This window comes from Heloderma suspectum, chromosome 16 (assembly GCF_057233095.1).
Source record: "Heloderma suspectum isolate Gila_16-S chromosome 16, 16-S_ref, whole genome shotgun sequence".
In the NCBI taxonomy this organism is placed as follows: domain Eukaryota; kingdom Metazoa; phylum Chordata; class Lepidosauria; order Squamata; family Helodermatidae; genus Heloderma; species Heloderma suspectum.
Genome location: NC_139473.1, coordinates 16142171 through 16155291, shown reverse-complemented (window position 1 = coordinate 16155291; position 13121 = coordinate 16142171). Strand labels below are relative to the sequence as shown.

General features: G+C 47.6%; 1 protein-coding gene across 15 annotated transcripts in view; it reads left to right on the top strand.

The window, feature by feature from the left end:
• Window positions 1-13121, top strand: part of SPNS3 (SPNS lysolipid transporter 3, sphingosine-1-phosphate (putative)) — an 89580-nt gene that overhangs the window by 8951 nt on the left and 67508 nt on the right. The window lies entirely within an intron of this gene.

The following is a 13121-nucleotide window of genomic DNA, read 5'->3' as shown; positions in this document are numbered from 1 at the left end:
ACATTTGCTGATCATCTAGCTAACCCATAACAGTGAGCATTAGGAAAGTGTCCCTGTTCTAAACTGAACAGTTTGCAGCCTCCTTGTTTAAAAAAAAAAAAAAAAATCCTAGTCCAAGAGAAGAGGTAAGGTGGCCACTTACGGATCCCCCCCCCCCAAAAAAAAAAGAGGGCAAAAGAGGACAGAGAATTGCATAAAATCTGCATAAGCTATTTTGCATGTTTAGCTGCCAATTTGGAAATAACAACTATAATGTAAACAGGAATACTATACATCTCACCCCAGTGGAGAAGACCAGTGTGCTGCCCAAATGCTAACTGGTGACCTGCAGCTTTCAGGCCCCTGCAGCTCTGCCTTCTGGTGGTTTTTTTAATCTTTAAACTGGACTTGGACTGGACAGCCCTTCAGACCAGAGTTCTGTCCTCTGTAAAGTAGTATGTGTGACCACCCTAAGAAGAGAGCTCTAAATGTTCTGCCATTTATATAAATGCTGAGGTAAGAACACTTTGGATGTGGGTTTCTCTTAGTCTCTCCTTCCCCTCCCAGCCTTCCCCACTGAACCATGGCAGAGAGCAGATGAAGTGTGGGTGCAGAGGAGAGATGGTAGGCCATGTGATGTGGTGTACGCTGTGTTTAAAATAGGGGTGAGTGGGGCAGGTGAGTAATGCAATATGGAAGAGCCATCAGCTGAGGCTTTTTTGGATGAAAGCCAGGTTTGACTTGCTCTGCTAGAAGTTATAAATACCAATGGACATAAGTCAAAGTTCAGCACTTGCACAATCCAAGCCAATCTATGTTAATCCAGAAGTCAGGGTCATAATAACATATCAACTATAATAATAACATTGGCACAGGTATACAAAGTGCTTCCCATGTGTTACCTAGCTGTAATTCTTACATCAATCCTGCAAGGTAAGTCAGTATGATTGTCCCCCATATAGCAGATGGGGTGGGAAGCGGTGTCGTGAACATACCCATACAGAATGCGGCAACAAGGGAGAGGGCCTTCTCAGTGGTGGCCCCCCAATTATGGCATGATCTCCCCGACAAAGCCAGCCTGGCACCAGCATCGTTATCTTTTCGGTGCCAGGTTAAGACCTTCCTCTTCTCTCAGGTATTTGGCAGCATATGATGAGGTTTTCATCAGATCCTGGATTGCTCTTATTGATTCTTTAAAATATATTTAGATACGTGTCTCTCTGTGTGCTGTCTGTTTATATGTATGTAATTTTTTTATATAAATATTATGTATAATGTGTATTTCTAATGGTTTTTAATCTTTGTAAACTGCCCAGAGAGCTTCAGCTATTGGGCGGCATAGAAAAGTAATACATGAAATTAAATGACCTGTACCCCGAATAGCTGTTCTCACTCCCATCTAGATGGGGCATGGCTGGCCATATTAGAATAGCAGCTGGCCCAGAAATCATGATAGTTGATGTCCAACATATTTGAAGGATACCAGGTTGAGGAAAGCTGAGCTAGACCCAGGCACAGGCCTCGATGCTGGGCTGGAACGGGGGTTGTCTGCGAAGAGACGCCTGTACAGGGTCTGCCAGAGACCACTTCTCCATCTGGAGCCCCACACTAGCCATCGCGGGACACCAGTGTTGGGAGTGAGCCATGGAGGGAAGTAATGGAGATGAGACACAGTGCCAGGCGACCATCCCTGTAAGCTCTCCAGGAAAGAGGCAGGACCTAAGAGGTCTAGTCTGAGCTAAGTAGTATAAAAAAGGCCTAATTTGAACTCCAGCCCTTGTGGGAGCAAGTTACTCACGTGGAGGTCTCTCAGGTTCTGCAAGTCTGCCCACGCCAGATCAGGAGAGGACAAGTGACTTGCCGAAAACCACCTGATAAGTTAATGAGAGAGGTGAGATTCAAAATTATAGAATCATAGAATCATAGACTAGTAGGGTTGGAAGGGGCCTACAAGACCATCAAGTCCAACCCCCTGCTCAATGCAGGAATCCAAGTCAGAGCATCCCTGACAGGTGGCTTCACCTTGAATGCCTGCAGTGTGGGAGAGCCCACCACCTCCCTAGGTAATTGGTTCCATCGTCGTATTGCTCTAACAATCAGGAAGTTTCTCCTAATGTTCAGCCAGAATCTGGCTTCCTGTCACTTGAGCCCATTATTCCATGTCCTGCATTCTGGGATGGTCGAGAAGAGATCCAGGCCTTCCTCTCTGGGACAACCTTTCAAGGACTTGAAGAGCGCTATCCTATCTCCCCTCAGTCTTCTCTTCTCAAGGCTAAACATGCCCAGTTCTTTCAGTCTCTCCTCACAGGGCTTTGTTTCCAGTCCCCTGGTCATCTCTGTTGCCCTCCTCTGAACCCTCTCCAGCTTGTCTGCATCCTTCTTAAAGTGCAGTGCCCAGAACTGGACACAGTACTCTAGATGAGGTCTAACCAGTGCTGAGTAGAGGGGGACTAGTACTTCCCGGGATTTGGAAGCTATGCTTCTATTAATGCAGCCCAAAATAGCATTTGTCTTTTTTGCAGCCACATCACACTGTTGGCTCATATTCAGCTTGTGCTCTACAACGATTCCAAGATCCTTCTCGCTTGTAGTGTTGTTGAGCCATGTATCCCCCATCACTTCTTGACTTATAGCTCAGTCTCTTTGCTGCTATGCTACACCAGCTCTTTAAAGCATTTGTAATTTGGTGAGATGTGTAAAGTCAGTTTTTCAGGCACACTAGGACCAGCACTTAGTTCACTTAAAAAAAAAAAGTTTTGCCAGCCATCAATCCGACTGTGAACACACGCTTCTGACAACACTATTAATAGAAAGCTCGATCACAGTCCTGGGTACTGAAGGTTACATGCAATACTCCAGTATCTGAGCCATACTGTGCAATATCATAAGGTCATCTCTTGGCAGCAACAACACATCCTTATCTGACCAGGAATGTAGCCTGAGGATGGTGTCAGGTGCTGGCTGCACATGGGACCCAAACCCAGGTCCTTTGGGTTGGGAGTCAAATCTCCAATGATTCAGCCACCATTCAAGATCTGGAGAAAGTTGGGTCCCATCTGTCTTTTCCACAGAAAGATCTTGTGAATTCCACTGGAGCTACGCCAAGCCTTCTAATACATATAAATAAACCCAGAGTCATGTCAGCTCCAGTCCTGGATATCTGTTGATCAGCTGTGGCCAGAGAGCCATGACTTCTCTGCGTCATCATGGCCTTCGTCCCATCTCGTCACCAAATTGCATCTCCATGGAACAATCTCTGTTTCACCATGTTATAACTTGCACAATGGCCCTAAAACTGACTTCAGATATGGAGTGTATCAACCCAGCCCAGCTTCTCCATTGTAGCTGGTTGGGTTCCTGCTTGTCAACCTGCCACTTGACTGGTGAGGCCTAAGGGCTGATTGGCACCTTGCATCAGGGGTGGGTGGGTAGACTTCAGATTTATTTACCTATTATTATGTGATTGATTGCATTTCTATATCGCCTTTCTGCAACCAACCTAGGCGGTTTACAAAAATTCAGAAAACAAGAATGATAAACAAATACAAACATAGTCAAATGTTAAAAACAACATTAAAAACCTTTAAAATGTAAAAGGCCCAATTAAAAAGACACCCCTTCTGAATGCAGAGAGGACTCCAGAGGGACTGTGTTCCAGGGTTTGCAAGCCACACAGGATAAAGCCCTTTCCTGCATGCCCCCAAAGTGGGTTCTGTAAACAAGAGTGTCTTCAAAAGGGCCTCTCCTGCTGATCTTAGTAACTGAGCAGGTTCATTTTGAGATAGGCAGCCCCTCAGATAGCTAGGCCCTAAGCCATTTAGGGCTTTAAAGGTTAAAACCAGCACCTTGAATTGAGCCCCCAAAACCATTGGCAACCAGTGCAGATTTTTCAGTATTGGAGTGATGTGTTCTCAATACTGATGGGTTTGCGGGATCCACTTTGTTTTTCACTAGACCCCTGAGGTCTAGGGCCAGTCCTCCCACGAAGCAGGGTGAAGCCCCCACTTCAGGCAACAGAGCTCTGCCATCGCCAGGACGGCCTGCTGCCTCCTCCTCCTCCAGTGGGTGCTCCTGAGAGCCCTGCCAGGCACAGCATTTGCCACAGTGGGAGAAGGGGACTGGTGGGTCTCTCCAGAGCAGCCGCCCGCCCTCTGTTTCGCTCTGAGCAAGCCAGAGAGAGTGGCCAGTGTGGCTCTTCAGAGAGCTGGCCAGGCTCAAATGCCTGGCTGTGAGGGGGTCATTGCTCAGGGCCAGGCATTGTGGGAGCGGGTGTTCCAGGAGATTGCCTTTACTGCTTTTTACGGCGGACATGGCTCTTCAGAGAGCAGTGGCAGTGGTGGCAATGGGAGGGTAAGGGGCGATGCAGAGGGAGGGCTTGGGGGAGACATGGCAGGGTTGGCAAAGGCCCCTCAGGTGGCAGGAGAGCAGGCACCAGCCCTGCTGAGGTCCACCAACTGGAGACAGGTGCAGCCTAGCGGCCAATGTACTGTTAGAAGGAAGGAACAGGGTGCCGAAGAAGCATATGCTTGACCCCGGAATTTGTTTTTAGTATCAGAACTGAGCCTGCAGTCTTTCCACCTCCAAATCCATTCCCAGTTTTCACTCAAATGTTCTTCATTCCAATAGCCTAATTTAGAAAGGCGTCAGGGTGGATTGGTGGCTAAGAGCCCTTGACTATTTAAACAGCGTTGGACTGGGAGCCGGGAGATCCGGGTTCTAGTCCCCACTCGGCCATGGAAGCTCACTGGGTGACTTTGGCCCAGTTGCAGACTCTCAGCCCAACCCACCTCACAGGGTTGTTGTCGTGGGGATAAAATGGGGGAGGAGGAGGATTATGTAAGCCGCCTTGGGTTCCTTGCAAGATGGAAAAAGGCAGGATATAAATGCAATGAATGAATGAATGAATGAATGAACAGTTAGGAATCAGAAACCCTTGCTCACCTATTGCAAGTCACCTAGAGTTCTCCTAGTAGATCCAGCCTAGCTTTTGCCCACCCCTACATCACATGCCATGCTGAGCAGGGACTCCTTTGTTTAGCACCTTGCTCTGTACATATCAAGCATCACTTCCCATGCGCACATTGGAATGCTTTACCCCCTGGTATGCCCTGTTTGCCAGGAAATCTCTTCACACCTGTTGTCCTGCCTGCCCGTGTGTTGAGTTGTCATGCCTCCAGTGTATAAGAAACACTTGCCCCATGGCAACACCTGATTGGTTGATCCTAATCTACCACCCCCACCCCCCATGCCAGTTCTCTGCAGACCTCTCCACCTTGTGCTGATTTGAAATGTTTGGACATGCCTTTCCCATCTTGCAAACTCATGGGTGACCCATGTACTCACCCCTAAGTGTTGGAATTACACAGGGCCAACCCACACAATTATTAGCATCATTTTTATGGGGAAACGCTGATCTACCACCACCCCACAACCAGTTCTGAATGCCAGGCAGGGCTCAGTCCCAGGAGGAGCTTCTGAGCATGTCCAGAGTGTATTTTCACACAGGTGCTTTTTCACACAGGACTTGAAGACTGGAGGCAGTAGTAACTCTACTTGCTTCTTCAGTTCTGACCATTGTTGTAAACTGCCCAGAGAGCTTCGGCTATGGGGCAGTATAGAAATGAAATAAATAATAATAATTCTACCACCCATGTGGCTTCCATCCAGGCTATATAACTCCTCTAGCCAGGTGAGCATGAAAAATTCAATGAGCAGGACAGCAGGGATGAAAAATGAGAGCCTCAGTTATCAGAATAAGTAGACTGGAAAACTTTTCGTACTCATGTCTTTTGGGGGCGGGGGAATTCTTACATCCTAAGGCTGCAATCCTATGCAGGTTTAGACAGAAAGAAGTCCTACAGTTCCCAACATCCCACAGCCATCTCCATGCTGGCTGGGAAATGCTGGGAGTTGTAGGACTTTTTTTCGGTCTAAGCCTGCATAGGATTGTGCTGTAAATATACTAATAACAAACTCAAGTCTCAGAGCATGGATCCTTATATAGCCAGAATGGTGCCATCTATGTGCAAGAAGGAAATGTCTGCAGACTTGAGGAAAGCCAAGGTTTGCAGAACTACAAAAGGACTTTAGGGGAAACCACCCTCAGGAGGGGGAACCTGAAAGAGCCCGATGAGCACTGAGCATACTCAGTGGCCACAGAATATTGACTGAGTGTTGGATGATGGAAAACTGGGGTGGAGGTGGAATCGAATTAAGTCTGTAGGAATATAGGAGCATAGGAAGCTGCCCTATACTGAGTCAGACCATAGGTCCATCTAGCCCAGTATTGTCAACATGGACCGGCAGCAATAGCTCTCTGGGGTTTCAGGCTGGACTCTCTCTCTTAGCCCTACCTGGAGATGCTGGGGATCAAACATGGGACCTTCTGAGTGCAAAGCAGGGGCTTTACCACTGAGCTGTGGCCCCTCCCTACAAGAGACTCTGGAAAGGGACATGGTTGACTGGCATTCTGGACATCACACTGGACCACGCTGCAACATTTTGTTGCAGGCCTTGCTTGTCTAATAGCTAACTTCTATCAGACATGATGCCTTAACCTAGTTTGGAGATCTTCTCCCTGCAACACAAGATCACGCGGTTAGGTGTTGTGTATTTTCCCTCCTGTTTCTATACAGTAGCTGTTATGCTCCAAGCGACCCCCTTTGGGAGAAAGAACATGCAACTTCACAGTTATATTTGGTGACCAAATTTCTCCAGACAATTAGCCTGGTGGCTTTGCTTCTGTGTATTCTCAGGAGCCTCTTTCATAAAGCCTCCAGTTACTGCAGTTTTGCAAAGTCTCAGCAGCAGAGGATTGTTTTAAAAATAAATAGTCCCCTTTGTCACCAATCCTGTTTTAATTGGACACCAGTGCTTGGTAGATGGTTGGGATGCATGTTTGGAGGTAGGAAAGAAAGGTTAAAGTCCTCATGATAAGGCTAACGAGGTCTCCTTGAACAGATCACCCTGTCAGACTTAATCTACCCCTTAGGGCTGTTGTGAGGCTAAACCAGAGAAAGGGTGTGTGTGTGGAGTGCTAAAGAAGCACACACAGAAGACAAGTATATTTAATTTATACATTGTTAATTGTTTTATGATTATTGCAGTGAAATGTATATAACTAAATGGCAGGGTACAAATGCTTTAAAGAAAAAGTGTGAATAGGTTTCTCACCCTTGCAAACTTGACAGTATTCTCACACTCTTTGCTGAGGACCCCCTCAAACTGGGGACACACACACGTACGTTTATCACTTGTCATCATAACTGTCCTACAGCCGATTATCAAGTGTTCAAAATATACCTCAGTAGCGTGTCGTGTGCGAAAAGGCAGGCTGTGCCCTGCATTTACCTAAGAATGCAATGCAATACCCACTTAAGCTCCATTGAATGCAATGAGACTTACTCCTGAGTAGACATGCATAAGATTGCAGTATTAGTGTCCATGTGCCTCCCATATATACTTACCCAGATCCTGAGGTCAGCTTCTGAGGCCCTTTTCTGAGGAGTGTCTCATGAAGGAGAATGTTTTTTTTCTGAGGAGAGTCTCATGAAGGAGACCTTTTTTCTGAGGGGCATCTCATGAAGGTTACATGAAAGAGCATCTCCTCCCATATATACCTACCCATATCCTATGGTCATCTTCTGAGGCCTGTTTCTGAGGAGCATCTCATGAAGGTTGCATGAAGGAGCATCTCCTCCCATATATACCAACCTGGATCCTAAATTCAGCTTCTGAGGCCCTTTTCTGAGGAGCATCTCATGAAGGAGACCTTTTTTCTGGGGAGCATCTCATTAAGATTACATGAGGGGGTGTCTCCTCCCATGTATACCTATCTGGATCCTAACACCAGCTTCTGAGGCCCTTTTTTGAGTGCAGGTGAGGTGGGTGGCTACCAAAGAGAGGGCCCTTTCAGTGGTGGAATGCCCTGGCAACCTATCTTGTGGTCTACTAGTCATGATGGCTATTATATTTCCTCCAATATCGGAGCAGTCTGCCTCTCAATACCACTTGCTGGTGAACATAACAGAAGGGTCTTATTGTGATCATGTCCTGCTTATGGGCTTTGCAGAGGCATCTGGTTCACCACTGTGGACTAGACAGGGCTTCTGGTCCAGGACTTCTTCTGTCTTTTTTGGTGCCAAGTGAAGGCCTTTTTATTCTCTTAAGGCACAATCTTATGCATGTTTAGACAGAAAATGTCCTACAACTCCCAGCATTCCCCAGCCAGCATGGGACTTGTAGGACTTTTTTCTGTCTAAACATGCATAGGATGGCACCTTTAGGCTTTATAGTCCTTGGCGGCAGCGGTGGTGGGGCAGGGGTTAAACCCTCTTTTAGTGCTGTTTGGTCCTTTGGATTTAAAAAAAAAACCCCTCTTTTGCGCTGTTTGAAATCCTTCCTCAACTTGTATTCATTCTGTGGCTGTTTTAATTCGACTTAAATTTGTTATTGTTTTATTTTATTCCTGGGCTTTATGGGATTTTTAACCTTTGTTTTGTGAACTGCCCAGAAAGCTTCAGCTATTGGGCAGTCTAGAAATGCACTAAGTAAATAAAATAAAATAAAATAGTCCTTTGCTTCAGGCAATAAAACTCTTGGGCTGGTCCTGATTTACGTGCATTTGAGGTAGGGAGAGGATGCATTTACTTCAGGATTTAACTTCTAGAGACTCCCTGGGCAAGGAGCTGAATCCCAAAGAATGGCACCTTTAAGGTGCAATCCTAAGGACCCTAGACATTGTCAGAGGGGTCATAGCATAGTGGGAATTTTCACCTGAGGCTGTAGGCAGAGCTATAACCTCAGATGTGAAAATCCCTGCTTGGTTTTTCACACCCACGCCCACACCCACACTCCAAGCTGCTGTAGAAAGCTTTGTGGCACCTCCTCTTCCGAGGTTGGTGTCATGACCTCGGATGGGGAGAGGAAAGAGGGTGTCCATCGGTGGGCAAGGAGAGGAGTGAGGGAGGAAGAGAGGCCAGGATGTGCTGTATCCTGTGGCCAGTGCAACTCCACTAGATGGGCCCAGAGGCCCAGAGGCCCGTCTAGTGGAAGAATTTTAAAAGGAGGACAGAGAGGCAAAAATCACCTGCGTCGCTCCTCCCGCCCTACTGGCAGCAGCCTGGCAGGGCATAGGAACCTTGGAAACCTCCGTGATCGGCGTCTGCTGTTTAGCAGGCGGCAACCCTTAGCCACTCACATGAAAAATGTTAAGAAAGCGTCCCCCAAAGGCAAAAACGGGGACAGGAATTTACCAGAAAAAAAGAGGCCGTGCTTGGTAAACAGGGACCGTTGGGAGTCCCTATTTGCACAAATATGCAAGTGCGTTTGTGTTTTCATAATGTGCTCTGGATGCAAAATTTGAATCAGCCCGGCTCATAGTTGTTAGTCACAGGCAGCCCTGCATTACCTTTTCTTGACGTCTCTGCAGACATTGGTGTGTCACCAAGGCAGAATGTGGAGCACTGAATCATCTTGAAGGCATGAGTTCATCAGCAGGGTTTCTGGGAGGCAGCCAAGTCACTGTTTTCTTTCCAGTAATCTCTGCTGGGGAGCCCTCCCCATAGGAAGATGAAGGAAGACACCTAATCCCATGCAGATAATTTTAACGCACGTCCCCGGCATGGTTATCTCGGGAACACTGATTGTTTTGCAACGATTGGCAACGCAGAATGGGAAGACGTCTGCTGCTCCCACTGTGCATTAAAAAAAAGGATAAATGCAGTAAATTGCGTAAAAGGTGGTAGATCTTATGCAAAGTATTCTTGGAAGCCTATAAGGAATTCAAGGAACATACTGTCTTTGCCAGTCACTAGTTTGAAGGCGTGTTTGTTATTGTACATATGGGGGGGAAGTAAGTCCTAGTAAATGGATTGGTGAACACGCACACACCAACATTTTGAACGTGAAAGGAGGGGCATGCTTGCAACTCCTCAATTCCCGTACCAAGGATCATTGCCCTCTCCATATCTATGCACATTTCTGAAGGCTCTGTTTATTTAATTAATTTATATCCTGCCGTTCTACCAGGAAAAGGCACTCCCGGCTGCTGTACTCTGCCTTGGGTATACTGTATTCCTTTCCTCTGCATTTGTCAGGACCCCACCAAGAAGAGCAGCCTGGCCAGGCCTGTGTCAAGGGTTGGGATAATTGGGCACCTGCCAAGGGCCCACGCCCCAATAGGGGCCCACTGGTGAAAGCTCCCTGAACCTGCTGTTCTGAACCTGAAAGCTGAAAGCTCTCCTGAAACCTGAAAGCACTCCTGAACCTGAAAGCTCTCCTGAAAGCTGAACACTCTCCTGAACCTGAACACTCTCCTGAACCTGAAAGCTCTCCTGAACCTGAAAGCCCTCCTGAAAGCTCTCCTGAAACCTGAAAGCTCTCCTGAAACCTGAAAGCTCTCCTGAACCTGAAAGCCCTCCTGAAAGCTGAACACTCTCCTGAACCTGAAAGCTCTCCTGAACCTGAAAGCCCTCCTGAAAGCTCTCCTGAACCTGAAAGCTCTCCTGAACCTGAAAGCCCTCCTGAAAGCTGAACGCTCTCCTGAACCTGAACACTCTCCTGAACCTGAAAGCTCTCCTGAACCTGAAAGCACTCCTGAACCTGAAAGCTCTCCTGAAAGCTGAATGCTCTCCTGAACCTGAACACTCTCCTGAACCTGAAAGCTCTCCTGAACCTGAAAGCCCTCCTGAAAGCTCTCCTGAAAACTGAAAGCTCTCCTGAACCTGCCCACTGATAAAAGCTCCCTGAACCTGCTCCTTTTCTTCACCACTGCAGCCTGCTTGTTCACCTGCCTCTCACTCTGGCCCAGACAACGGTGGTGGTGAGAAGGAGGAGAAGCTGCAGATGCCACGGCCTCCTTGCTCCCTGGCTCTCTGCCTGGCAAGCAAGCAAGTAGTGCCAATGAGGAGAAGGAGGAGCAAGGACGGCTGGTGACAATGGCAGTGAGAATGGTGACTCACCGAGGGAGGGGCCCACTGATGGTGTCTTGCCCAAGGGCCTTCAAAAACCTGGAGTTGGCACTGTAGCCTGGACCTGGACTCTGACTTGGAAGAGGAGAGGCCAAGAAGATCCATCAGTATTTCCTGGTTATTCCATGTTAAAAAGATCCGGAAAACGAAGTATCAAAAAACTTGGATTGTTCCTCTACTAAAAGACTCACTAGATGGTGCTGTTTCATTGAGTTCTATGGAACTTTGAAAATTAAAAGCTTCCCCTCTCAGAAATCACAGGGTTGCCATCTGGGAGCCTGCTGTACATGCTAAAAGGCTCCACAATGGGAGGACTGCGGATTTTTTCTTTAATGTAAAGGCAGCCTATATTTGGAGGCATTCAAGACGAGGCTGGACGGCCATCTGTCAGGGATGCTTTGACCTGGATTCCTGCACTGAGCAGGGGGTTGGACTCGATGGTCTTAAAGGACCCTCCCACCCCTACTGTTCTATGATTCTATGAAGCTGGACAGCCACCTGTCAGGGATGCTTTGACCTGGAGTCCTGCGCTGAGCAGGGGGTTGGATCGATGGTCTTGTAGGCCCTTCCAACCCTACTAGTCTATGATTCTATGATCTTCCTCTGCGACACACAGCTTCTGCAGGAGAATGCTTGGCACGTTCTAGGCCAGACTTCCTCGACTTCCAGATGTGTTGGACTGCAATTCCCAGCCAGCATGGCCAAATGATGGGAGTTGTAGTCCCCACACATCTGGAGGGCACCAGGTTGGGGAAGACTGTTTGAGGGTGCATCTTCACATCACGTGGGGTGACAGTGGGACCAAACAACCTTAGCCAAGGTGCCAGGTGATTTGCGCATCATGTGCAGTAATGAAATATGCTCCTCTGACGTGTGCCAAGGTACTGTGGCAGGGACGTACATGGATTCCTAGCAGGTTCCTGCCTATAGAAAATCTGGGGAAAACCCCCCACTAATAGCAGGGGTGTGTGTGTTTGGATTTTTATTTTTTTGGCTTGTTATCAGTAAATGAGACTTGAAATAGTCAAACCAAATACAGCAATGACAGGAGAATGGAGTTCGAGGAGAGTAAGAAAACCAGATGGATTATAATTACAAAATTAGGTACCATCAGATGGCAATTAACCCTCTAGTGGCTGAGTAAAATTAGTAATTCTTTACAGAATGCATCATTGACTTATTAAATCCATGAGCTTGAGTTATGATTGCCACTAGTTTAGATGGCTTTAAAGGGTGATCAGGCAGTGCTCCTGTTCAGGGTTCCAGCCAGCCAGCATGACCTCTTCCAGGATTCGCCATTCCAGTCCCCTATCCTGAGATTTTCTGTTTTTTCTCCTCCAACAGCCCATAAGCATTCCAGGCCCATTGAGCATGCTCAGTCCTCATTGGGCTGTTTTGGGTTTGTTGGGCAGGGGGTGCCTCCTGAGTTCCACCCCTTCAAGATTTTTTTCTGGAAGCCTTGGGTTTGCCCCAAGCATGCTGATACCTCCCTCTTGTTTCTCCTTGGCCCTGTGTTGGCTACAGTCTTGTCAGGACTCACCTGTTGAGTTTGCTATTAGAAGGTGTGATAATTATGATATTGGCCTCCTCCTGAGACTTCCCAGGTTTCTGAACTTGCTGGAGAGTCAAAATCACTGCCTGTTTAGAGAGACACCCACAGGGCAGGGAACGGCACATTCTTCATCCTGCAGAGCATTGCCTACCATCTCTACTGGCTTTTCTTTAAAAGTTCTTCAGCTCATGCTGTATCTCGTGCAGTCACTTTGAAAGATCCAGCTGTTCCCTGCATTCCATGTTGTGACGGGACAATGCATGACTAGGAGGGTTCCAGCAGACTACAGAGCAGACCCATTAGGGGGCAGACCCCTGGGAGCTCCAGTTTTAAGATCCAGAGGAAGTTGGTTGCCAGTCCAGCGGGACCAGAAATTAGTAGCGTGGTCTGGGGCAGGGAAGGCTCAAGTTCCAAAAGCTGCAACCTAAGACTAACTGAGCCAGGGAAAGTAGCATGACTCAAGGCAGGTGGAGCGTCAAGTTGCTAAAACAGCAGTTGGGCAGGTAACAGGGAGGAAGAGAAGCAGGCGGTGAGCCTGGCAAAGTCCCCTCTGTCAGGTGTGAATCTGAGCATGTGGAGATGTCTGGCAGCTCAGATTTGGAACCAGAATGGGAACAGCC